The sequence below is a fragment of the Podarcis raffonei genome, chromosome 8 (assembly GCF_027172205.1).
Source record: "Podarcis raffonei isolate rPodRaf1 chromosome 8, rPodRaf1.pri, whole genome shotgun sequence".
Lineage (NCBI taxonomy): Eukaryota > Metazoa > Chordata > Lepidosauria > Squamata > Lacertidae > Podarcis > Podarcis raffonei.
In genome coordinates, this window is record NC_070609.1 from 68370648 (window position 1) to 68382337 (window position 11690).

Below are 11690 nucleotides of genomic sequence, written 5' to 3' on the forward strand. Positions count from 1 at the left end.
CCGCCATAGTAACACAATTGCACAATGCAAAGCAGGGCCACCAAGCTTTTGACGGCTGGGCTGGGCGTGTGGGATAACCCAGAGGGCCCCGCTCTCTTGCAGGTAAAAACTTGGCTCATTGTCTGAAAAGTGGGGGGGGGGGGCTCCTGACTCGGGTCCTTTGCTGCTTTGCGCTAATTGGAACAGATCACTTTGGGTGCATCCAGACAGCCTTATTGTTTGGGTATTCGTCCTGATTTGTTTTCATGCATTTAAGGTCCCTTTCTTTCTCCTCCAATGAATCCTGGGAACCTTAGCTTGCTAAGGGTGCTGAGAACTGCAGCTTTGCGAGGGGTAAACTACAGCAACCAGCCAGGCTTCCTCGGGGAGAGGACCTGTACTTTGGATCCATGTTTTTGAGCCATAATCGGTTTGGAAAGCAAGGAGATAGATATTTTCTCAGTTTAGTCAGTAGATGCAGGTGTAACTTATTATTTGGTGATGGTTGCTGGAGAATAAATTAACCAAGGACTCATTTTACTGGACCCTGTGTGTGTGTGTGTGTGTGTGTGTGTGTGTGTGTGTGTTTTCTCTCCCTCCATCCATCCCACTTTCTCCCCATTCTTCTCCTCACAGTATCCCAGAATGCTCCCTTTCTCTTTCTCCCACCCTGCATTCCATTCAGTGCCTCACCAACTGATCAGAGCCTCCAAAAGCCCATAGAGCTGAAAGAGGAAGTTTGAAAGAGCAAGACTCTTCTCACTTCCTCTATTGCAGGGGAAGGAGCTAACCACTCTGAACACCATGTGATGTGAGCGGGGTAGGACTCAAAGACTTCACAGTCACCAAAGGAAGGCCTCATGGACACTATCATGCCCACGGGCACCACGTTGGCAACCCTAAGCAGCCGGTATATTGGTAGCATGGCTACCTCTCCGGATGTTGGAAAAAAGGAAGGAATCAGGAGTTCAAAGAGATCAGCAGTTCCATCAAACAATTTAAGGGCACTGGGGAAGAAGAAAAGAATATTTAAACTGAATAGTTCCATCAATCATAGTAGTCTGTCACCTATCCCCCCATGAGTTCTCCTGATTTGTAAAAGCATTTATTATATTAGACTCTGCATAGTGGATATTTGCTCAACAGTGAATCTCACCCTGATCTGATCCACAAGGTTGTTGTTTGGCAGAAAACCCATGCATGATAATCATTCGCTCTGACTTACTCTAACAGGATGGTTGTTGAGGGGGAAAGCCCAAATCAGCTAATCACTCACCCTGACTTAAAGGTTGCTGTTCTGGGCAAATCATGTTTGCTAATCCTCTGGCCAACCCAACAAGGTTGTTGTTGGACAGAAACCCATCTGTGTTAACCTGAGCTTTTGAGAGGGAATGCGGGGTGCATCCTTTTGCTCTCACCAAGTCCCAGACCCTAACTTTTTCTTGCGACAGCTGCTATCAGGGAAAGAGCACATCACTCTTCAGTAAATTTACAGCAGGCAGAGCTTTGCTCAAAGAGAGGACACATCCTGTGATAACTTAGGCCAGAGGTAGCTAAGGTGTATTCCAGGTGTTGTTAAACTACAAGTCCAATCAGCCCCAGACAGCATGGCTAATGGGTAGGGGTGATGGAAACTGGAGTCCAGTGACTTCTGGAAGGCTAGAGGGCTCCTATTCCTGGACTAAAGGCTCCTGGGGGCTGACTGAGACCACGATCCAGAAAGGAGGCTCCCTGCAGTATCCCTGCATGAGTGGTTGCCCTGGCTTATATTTAGACTGGCTGATTTGTAGGGTGGGAGGCTAGTGTCTACACACACTCACACACCCTTCTATTCTCCAACCAGGCAAGCAAGAGGAATCATTGAGCCCAAGGACACATTCCAGCCAAGCAAAAACTCACCAGATAGTTATGGACTGTGGACTGGAGAATGGATGGGATGGAAAGACCTGGAGGGTGATTTATTCAGCCCCTGGACTTGAGGTTCCCTCATCTTGTATTAGGACTTTGTGGAGCTGCTCCTCAGCACAGGACTAGGCTTGGTGGACCAACACTTCTCTTCCTTTTTCAGTACTGGAGGCTAGTTCATTAGGGTGAATGAAGCACTGCTCCACCAAGCTCAGTCTGCCTTTACCCAACTCACACCAACCTGCCTTCTTACTTACATCCAGCCCAAGGGGTAACACTGCCCTCCAGTTTCCTCCTCCTCCTTAGCCTCAGTGTTGCCCTTATAGAACTCAGCAGGCAGGAAGAGGGTGGGAGCAAAACTAGAAATTGTTGGTTCTACCTATAATTGACTATGGCGCCACCTACTGTTGGGCTCCCTGCCTTCCGCCCTACCAGTCTCAATGGGAAGCAGCCGACACTGTTTTTCCAGTCCTAAACGGCATACCACGAAGAATCAAATCTCACTACTGAAACAACCAGAGTCTCAGAGTCACATAAAGGCTGACAGGTTTGATTGTGGCATAGGGTTTTGTTTTTCTTCCCCTTTTTTGGACTAGAGCTTATGCTAGTTGGTGCTATCATCCATCTTTAAGGTACTATCAAAGGCCTTTTTTCTTTTACGTTTGCTGGAGCACAGGGTTGACACACCTGTTCCTCAGGAAGGTTTGTAGCTCAAATCATATCCACATCATACATTCAACACACATTCAAAGCACATGATTTTCCCCAGAGAATCCTGGGAACTGTAGCTTCCTGAATTCCCAGAATTCTCTAGAGGAAGCCACGTGCTTTAAATGTGTGGTCAAGAACTGGTGTCAGCGGCTGAACATCTGCTTGGCATGCAGAAGATCCCTGGTTTAGTCCCTGGCATCGCCAGGTATGTTGGAATAAAAGGTAAAGGGACCCCTGACCATTAGGTCCAGTCATGGCCGACTCTGGGGTTGCGGTGCTCATCTCGCTTTATTGGCCGAGGGAGCCGGCGTACAGCTTCCGGGTCATGTGGCCAGCATGACTAAGCCGCTTCTGGTGAACCAGAGCAGCGCACGGAAACGCTGTTTACCTTCCCACCGGAGTGGTACCTATTTATCTACTTGCACTTTGACGTGCTTTCGAACTGCTAGGTTGGCAGGAGCAGGGACCAAGCAACGGGAGCTCACCCTGTCACCGGGATTCAAACCGCCGACCTTCTGATCGGCAAGTCCTAGGGTCTGTGGTTTAACCCACAGTGCCACCCGCGTCCCATGTTGGGATAGGACCCTATAAAAATCCCAGAGGGCTGCTGTCAGTCCGTGTAGACACTATGGAGCTAGGTAGGCCAATGATCCAACTCTGGTTAAGTTATCCCTCTATAAAAGTAATATATCATTTCATCGGGTCCTTTGTCCCCTGTTAAACTGGCATTGGGGAGGAGGTTGACCCATATAATGGACAGGAGGGGAGGGGGAGGATTATCCTTTATGGGAAAAAATAGGATGAAGCAAATAAGAGAGTCAAGGAAGTATAGCAGTTGAGAATGTTGGGCTAGGACCAGAGACCCAGGTTCAAATCCCCACTCAGCAAAGAAGCTCATTGGACCAGTTGTTCAAGATTGTTACAAAGATGAAATGAAAAGTGTGTTTACCACCTTGGGCTCCTTGGGGGAAATGGAGGGGTATAAATGTAGTAAATAAAGAAAATCAATAAGGACTGTGGAAAGGTGCCTTTCCCCAAGTCAAACCATTAGTCCATCTAGCACAGTATTGCCTACACTGACTGGCAGCAGCTCTCCCGAGATTCAGGCAGGGGAGACTCCTAGCCATACATGCAGATGCCAGAGACCAAAACTCTGGTGCAAGGTGTTCTAACCACCGAACTATGACCCTCCCCTTAAGACATAGGTACATTGGAAACCACATTACGCAAAATCAAACTCTTGGTCCATCTAGCTCAGTATTGCCCACACTGACTGGCAGTGGCTCTTCAGGAGTCTCTCCCAGCTTTACCTGGAGAAGCCAAAGATTGAACCCGGGACCTTCTGCATCAAAGAGATGCTCTGCCACTGAGTTATGGCTCCTCCCTCTGCTTTATTTGCAGATTAAATAAATAACTGGAATTTTAGGAATTAGAGAAAGCAAAACACCCTAGCCTAGCAGCTGGCCGGGCACTCCAGCCATCCTTAGGGCCATTTCCCCTCTACCCGCCTAACCCAATTCCCCCTTCCCTACCTGGCTGACTGGGGTGTGGGTTGAGCTCTGCCAAGGGGGGGACGCGACAGAGGTTGGCACCCACGTCCAACAGAGCCAAGCTTGCTCATCTAGTCTTCTCTTGTTTCCTCACTTGGGCCTGGGCTGGGCTGGAGCTTTACTCCGCTCCTTCCCCTCCCTCTTTGATTCCAGGTTGTTGGGAGGGGGGGTGTTTCCCCCAATGCGTTGCTTTTTTAACCCTTCCCTGACACTCTTGGAAGGGGATGGCCAGGAGGAAAGGCGCCTTTTCGCTCTGAGCAGGCGGGAAGGCAGAGAAAGAGAGGCAGAGGGGGAAAGATGGGGAGGAGACTTACGGAGGTCCTCAAGGCAACTCTCCCACCTACATCGCCCACACCCAAACTAACCTACGGCAAGCATCTTTTCATTGTTGCAGAGAAACTAACTTCTCCATTCCCATGTTCATTGACAAACAGGCACGATCCCAGCTCTGGTCTCTTCAGAAGTTAGTCCTGTGGATGAGGACCGTTGCAGCTCTTACGAATCCTGCTCAGAGTAAACCCATTGAAGTTAATGAGCATGCTTAATTTAATTTCAGTGGGTCTGCTCTGACTGGAAATTGGTTGGATGCAACCCTGGGCTGCTGCAATCCTAACCCCACACATTCCTAGGAATAAACCCAACTGAATCAAATGCGGTTTACTTCTGCGCAGATGTGGTTAGAATCTCCCTTCTAATGCTGGCGTCAGTCTGATATCACCTTGTTAAACATCCCGTTGGTTGCATTCGGCGGGTTTTAGACAATGTTAGTCTTACACATTGAGTGCAGCCATGTGAAATGACAGCCATGGTAACTAAGACCCCTTAATAGGTTTAACTCTCTGTAGCACTTAGCTAGATACATCTCAGTGAGACTTACTTTTGAACCATGGGTGGGGTTGCATTTCACTCTGTGTCAAATAGGTATATAGGTAATTCAGCTTGACAACTGTCACTCAAAGTGGGCACTTGGGTATCTGCAAGAATTTTTTCGTTGTGTGGGGGGCAGGTTAATTTCTCTCACACACACACCCAATATTTTTTTTAGAAGAATCGTGCTTGCATATTTTGCATTCTACAAATGCTAAAAACTTCTTTTTTTTAAGATGGGGGGCGGATCTGGAAATTATGGTTCATGGATGGGTAGCGAGGCTGCCTTCCTTGCACCCCGTGGACGCCCATGGCCAGATACCTCACACACACACATGTGCAAAGCAGGACAGCAGCAAAAGGAGGAAATGGTCTCCTCTTTGGGGGTTTCTGTTTGAGAATTCATGGACTGGAGACCTTCCTTTCCGCGCCATTTATACCTCACGCTTGTTTCAAATTTGGAGGCGTCTCAGGAACAACAGAATCCGAAGCGTCTGACTGCACCCCACATAACCGGGTGGTGGTAGTGGCGGTTTTTTGTTTTTTTGGGGGGAGCAGGATTTTAGACATCGTATTGACAAATCGAGGCTGCAATCCCAACCCCACTTCCCCATTGGATACAATACGGCTTACTTCTGAGTAGGCACTGTTTGCATTGCGCTCCAGGGGGGGAAATGCTATCATGTAGGTTGAACGACACCCGATGTTTATATATATATATGGCCAAAGGGATCTGTTTACATTGATCTCTGCGATCATGCCATCCTCCTGTTCCTGATCCCATCTCATTTCTTTACACACACGCGCGTATACATCGTGGATTTTCCTGCAGCACCTACCCGTGCTTGCTTCTCAAATCGCAAAAGATTCTCCCCTCCAATTTTCATCATTATAAATTATAAAAAAAGTTACCTTACCCTTCCCCAGTGCCAACTCTTTAAAAAAGGCATGGAGGTCCATCTTTTATCATGGCAATTTATTACGATGCTCAGCTCGCCCTCTTGCAAACTAACACACGCAGAGAGAGACACACACCAACCCACACCTCCTCCTGGGAATTTTCTTTTAAACATTTCCCCAATGGTTGAATAGCAGTCGAGGGTTGTGATTTTATTATTTTATTTTTTAAACCACAGAAGAAACGAAAATGCACACAGATTTGTTTGTTTCTAAACAAACGGATTATATATATTGTTTTATATATATATATAAAACAAAACAAAACACGCCACTGTTAATGGGGACCCCTCACCAATCAGGCCACATATAAATATAGATATAGATGTGAATGTACCTTTTCTGAAATTGCTCCGGGATCGCAGGCGGTTTTGCAGCTTGCTGCGGATTCCTGGTGGATCCCTTCCTTTGTGGATGTTTTTGAGGGTGTTTCCCCCCTTCTTCCTGGGTGTTCATTTGTTGTTTATTTGAGCTTATTATAGAGGCGGGTGGAGGGGGTGGGCGGCAGTTGCCTAACTCTGCCAGCGCTGGTCGTGTGTCAAATTAGCCTGTGCGCCGAATGAACCCGCAGCCGGAGAGCGCAGAGCCCCGTGTGGATGCAAAAATAAATAAATTGGGAGGGGCGGCGAAGTGAGATTCGAGACATCAACAAAAACAGCAACGCGGGGGGAATCTGTGCGCCAGGGGTTTATTACCTTTTGAAAGTAGCGACAGCGCAAGCAGGGCCGAAATGGCATGCAAAAATGTTTCAAGCTAGCTACGTATTCTGCTAAAGGGGATTCCTGGACCTTGCTGCAAGGATCAATCCGAATCAAAGTGTTTCCCCCACCAGGTGTAAACGGGGCAAGCGTCCTTACGACGGCGGAGCGAATCCGATCCGTACGGTCGGTGGCGGCTCTGGCCTCCAAGTTCGCGTGTGGCCAGCTAAGTCCTGCTTAGAGTAGACCCACTGAAATTAATGAAGCTGTTACTCATGTCCAAACGGTCTGCTCTGAGGAGGACTAGCATCGGGTGCAACGCATGGGTTGCCGTTCGTTCTGTATCAAATCGTATTAGTCGCATTAAGATGCTGCTTTTAAAGTTGTTATATTTTATCCACTCCTTCAGGTGACTTATATACTTTTGCACAGGCCGCAAGGCGGTTTGCAGTAATACACGAAATCTATTTTTAAAACAATCAAACAAAACGACAGGCCATTAAAAATCACTGGTTATGGTTATTTATAACTAGTAATAACTACCTAGTTATTAGTATAACTAGTATAACTAGTAATAATGTCAGGCCCCTGGCAGAACGCTTGATGAAAAGGTGAGACACTGTCAATATTTTATCAATATTTAGATGTTCTTGTTTTTATGCAGCTTCTTCAACCTGGTGATCTCCAAATGTTGCCGGACTACAATTCCCATGAGCAAGTGCTGGCAGGGGGCTGGTGGGAGTTGTAGTTCAAATGGCATCTGGAGGGCACCAGGTTGGCAAGGCTGTTTTAATGCACGTGAGCCTCCCTCGGGGCCCTGATGTGGCCAAAGAGGAGCAAAAATCCCGGGACAGATAGCAAAACGAATAGAATAACTACAACAATTTTGAACGCACTTTTTTCAAAATGCAGCTTTAATTCAGAAATAAATCTGACTCACTTAACTCAGCAGGATTTGCACGCGAGAAGTGCTCTATAAAAATTTGCAAGAGGGTGGCAGAACCCAATTTTCTCCCGGACAAAGAAAGAAAGTGAACTACTCAAAGCCCTCCAACCCATTTTTCCTTGGGAGTAAAAGCCATTGAACTCGATGGACTTAGTTCTGAATAGTCGTGATTTCACGGTTGAACTTCCTGTAATGGGATCTCATTATTTCTCAAACTGTCCTTTCGAAAGAACAGCAGCAACAATAGTAATTACACGAAATAAATAGTAAAATATCACCACTAACGTTGAGACTCATCATTCAGAACCTATTTTGGTAAGTCAGGCGAGAAAGCAACAAACAGGACCTCTGACCATACACAAAGGGCTCCTCTCCGCTAAACAGCCCCTCCTACCCACGGATGTGGTGAATCAGCTTTCGAGGGGGGAAAAAAGGTCTGGATTTGCAGGCAAGTTTGAAACCTGCGAAATCAGGTCGAAACTCTGACTAGAAGGGCTACGATGCAGTCCCAGCCGTGCCATTTTAGAAGAAGGTGAGCTCTCTCATTTGAAGCCTGAGTTCAACGGGACTTGTTTCCGGTGTTTATAGGGATCGCTGGCTTCTGGCCCTGCAGTTGGGATGCTATAGTGGAAGTGCCTGGCTGAAGCCACAACCAGCCTGGTTGGTGTCCCACCCTCAGATTTCCCCGTGACTCCAACATCCATAGCCCCTAACCACTGATCATGCTGGCTGGGACTGATGGGAGTTGAAGTCCAAAAACATATGGGGAGAAGCAGGTTCGCCGGCTCCGATTTGGACCGTCACTTGCCTTGACTGCCTCTCAGTTCCCTCCATCACTATCTAAGAGGGAGAGTAGAGTACAAGCGAGGCGTCCCTGTGAATTGTTAAGGATTGGGTTTCGCTGCAAAGCTATTAAAAAGGCACTTTAGGAGATATGTTTGAGGCATATAATTTAATTCATCAGAGCAGTTTTCCATTTTTCTAGATAAATTTTTAGGTATTATTATGGCTGCCATGCAATTCTTAGCTTATTTATTAGCTGCTGTTTATTTAACGTTGTTAATATTGTTGCATAGATCATAGATCATATAATACGTCTTTTGCTGTGATTGGGATGCTTAGCTTATTTATTTTTTTTAGTTGTTGCTGTGTTGTTTTACTGTTGATTTGTTATTTTGTGTGATTATGTTATACGATTCACTCTGTTGTTATTTATTATTTGTAAGCCTCTTTAGGCTTCATTTGAATGAAAAGCAGCATTGGAAATACAATCAATCAATATAGGCATAACTTTATTACATATGCACTCAGCAAAGACTTAAAAAAACACACACACAAAGGGAATAATATGGACATTTAGAGGCTTTAATGTATGTAACATGAACTCTGGGACTTTTATCACTTGAGGATGTCATGATGTGCCTTGTATAATGCCCTGGTCCGGTCCTACTCAGAGTAGAACCATTGAAATTAATGGACTGAAGCTCGTCATAGACTAGAACTCAATAGGCCAGGCATGTCCAAAATCCGTTTCGGGGGCCTAATCCGGCCCGCCGGTCGGTTTAATCCGGCCCCTGTGGCAGTTTATTTCCTGGGGTAAAATCCTAAAAAAAACTCTCAACAACTCCAACCCTAAAAAAAGCAACTTTGATCGGCGCGTTGGTCGGCCCTCAGGGCCCTTCACTTCATCAAATCTGGCCCTCTTTGAAAAAAGTTTGGACACCAATTCATAGGCAACCCCAAAGGAAGAAATACACACACACGTGGCGTCAGGAAGATGTGAGTTCACATACCTGCAGCACAGCAGAGCACCGGCTATCATGGGCGTGGGGGGGCAGATGCCCCCATCAATATAAATAAATAAAAATTCATTGCTAACTGAGGTTCTCCACCGCACCCCCAAAAACCAAAAGGCCTGCACCCCCTAACAAAAAAAATATTGGCTACGCCCTTGTCGGCTTTGCACGCATTACCTGGGAGGAAGTGTCATTGATTTCGGCGGGATTTACTTCCGAGTAATGGGAAGAAGGAAGGTATAAACCCCATCGACTTCCTTTCTTTTCTCTAATAAATATTTATAGCCTACCTCTTTCGATTAAAAAGAGAGAGAGAAGCCTCTCTCATTTTTGCGAACGCTTTATTTATTTATTTATGCATGCATGCATGCAAAACTGGCTCAGCCTCAGTCTGGTTGCAATCCTACGCGCCCACTTCCCTGGGAGTAAACCTCCCTGAATGTAGGACTTCCAAGAAAACATACACAGGACTGAAAAGCGAGTTTACCCTAAGAATCAGATCCAGATTGTGGATGCATGATGGGAGCAAATCGGACGGAGAGAGGAGAGAGGAGAGGGTGGGAGGAAGGGAGAAGGAAATTTTTGTCTGGGTTTTAAATTGTATTTGGGAATTAAAGGGCGACGAATGGACTGGTGTGTGAGAGAAAGAGAGAGAGAGAAAGAAATAGCTGGGGGCGGAGCAGCTCTGTTTGCCCAGATGATCGTTAAGAAGGTGGCGCGCTCTTTCCCGGGAATTGCTTGTGTTTTTTTCTGCTTGCTGAGCGGGAAAGCAGGGCAGCGTTTCTCCATTAGGAAAATAACTGGCAGCGGTTTAACGGGGAGGGGGCATTACAATCCCTGCCTGGAGACTGAATCTGAGACCTTCTTCTGCATGCAACGTACCACATAGAACTAGAGGGTTGGGTCCATCAAGCTCAGTATTGTGTACTACACTGACTGGCAGGTTTCAGACCAGAGACATTCCCAGCCCTGTCTGGATATACCAGGGATCGAACCTGTGATCTGTTTCATGCAAAGTAGATGCTTTACCACTGAGCTATGGCTCTCCCCGAAAACTTATTAGGAACCCAGAAAACTGCTTGATATTGAGTCAGAATTTTGGTCCATCTACACTGACTGGCAGCAGCTTTCCAGGGTTTTAGACAGGAGACATTCCCAGCCCTGTTCAGAGACATCGGGAGCTTCTACCTGCAAAGGTGATGCTGTGGTTCTTGATGAAATGCAGTTTAAACAGGAACAGAGGAAGCTCCTGAATCAGAGCAGTGGTCCAACTAGCTCTATATTTTCTACACTGACTGGAAGCAGCTTTCTGGGTTTTCAGGAAAGAGTCCTCCAGCCCTTTCTGGAGTTGTCTGGGATTGAATCTGGAACGTTTTGCATGTATGGAAGTGAGAGCTGGACCATAAAGAAGGCTGATCGCCGAAGAATTGATGCTTTTGAATTCTGGTGCTGGAGGAGACTCTTGAAAGTCCCATGGACTGCAAGAAGATCAAACCTATCCATTCTTAAGGAAATCAGCCCTGAGTGCTCACTGGAAGGACAGATCGTGAAGCTGAGGCTCCAATACTTTGGCCACATCATGAGAAGAAAAGACTCCCTGGAAAAAACCTCTGATGTTGGGAAAGATGGAGGGCACAAGGAGAAGGGGACGACAGAGGACGAGATGGCTGGATAGTGTTCTCGAAGCTACCAGAATGAGTTTGACCAAACTGTGGGAGGCAGTGGAAGACAGGAGTGCCTGGCGTGCTCTGGTCCATGGGGTCATGAAGAGTCGGACACGACTAAACGACTAAACAACAACAATCTGTTTATGGCTGAAACGTCATATTATTTATTTTATTTATTTATTGCATTTCTATCCTACCTTTTTCTCCATATAGCTCAAGGTGGGATACAGCATTTGTCCCCCAAATATCTGAAGGGCTGCCACATGGAAGATGGAGCAAGCTTGTTTGCTACTGCTATAGAGGGTGGGGCCCAAACCAATGGATTCAAAGGACAAGAAGGAAGGAGATCCCGACTAAACATTAGGAAGAATGTCCTGATGTTAAGAGCTGTTTGACAGTGGAAAGGACTTCCTCGGAAGCTGGGGCACTCTCCTTCATTTGAGGTTTTTAAACAGAGGTCAGAATCATAGAATCACAGCATTGTAGAGTTGGAAGGGACCACCTGGGTCATCCCTGCAATTTAGGAATCTTTTGCCCAACGTGGGGCTCAAACCCATGATCCTTCTTGGGTAGCCACCTGTCTGAGATTCTTTAGGTGCAATTCCTGCACTGCA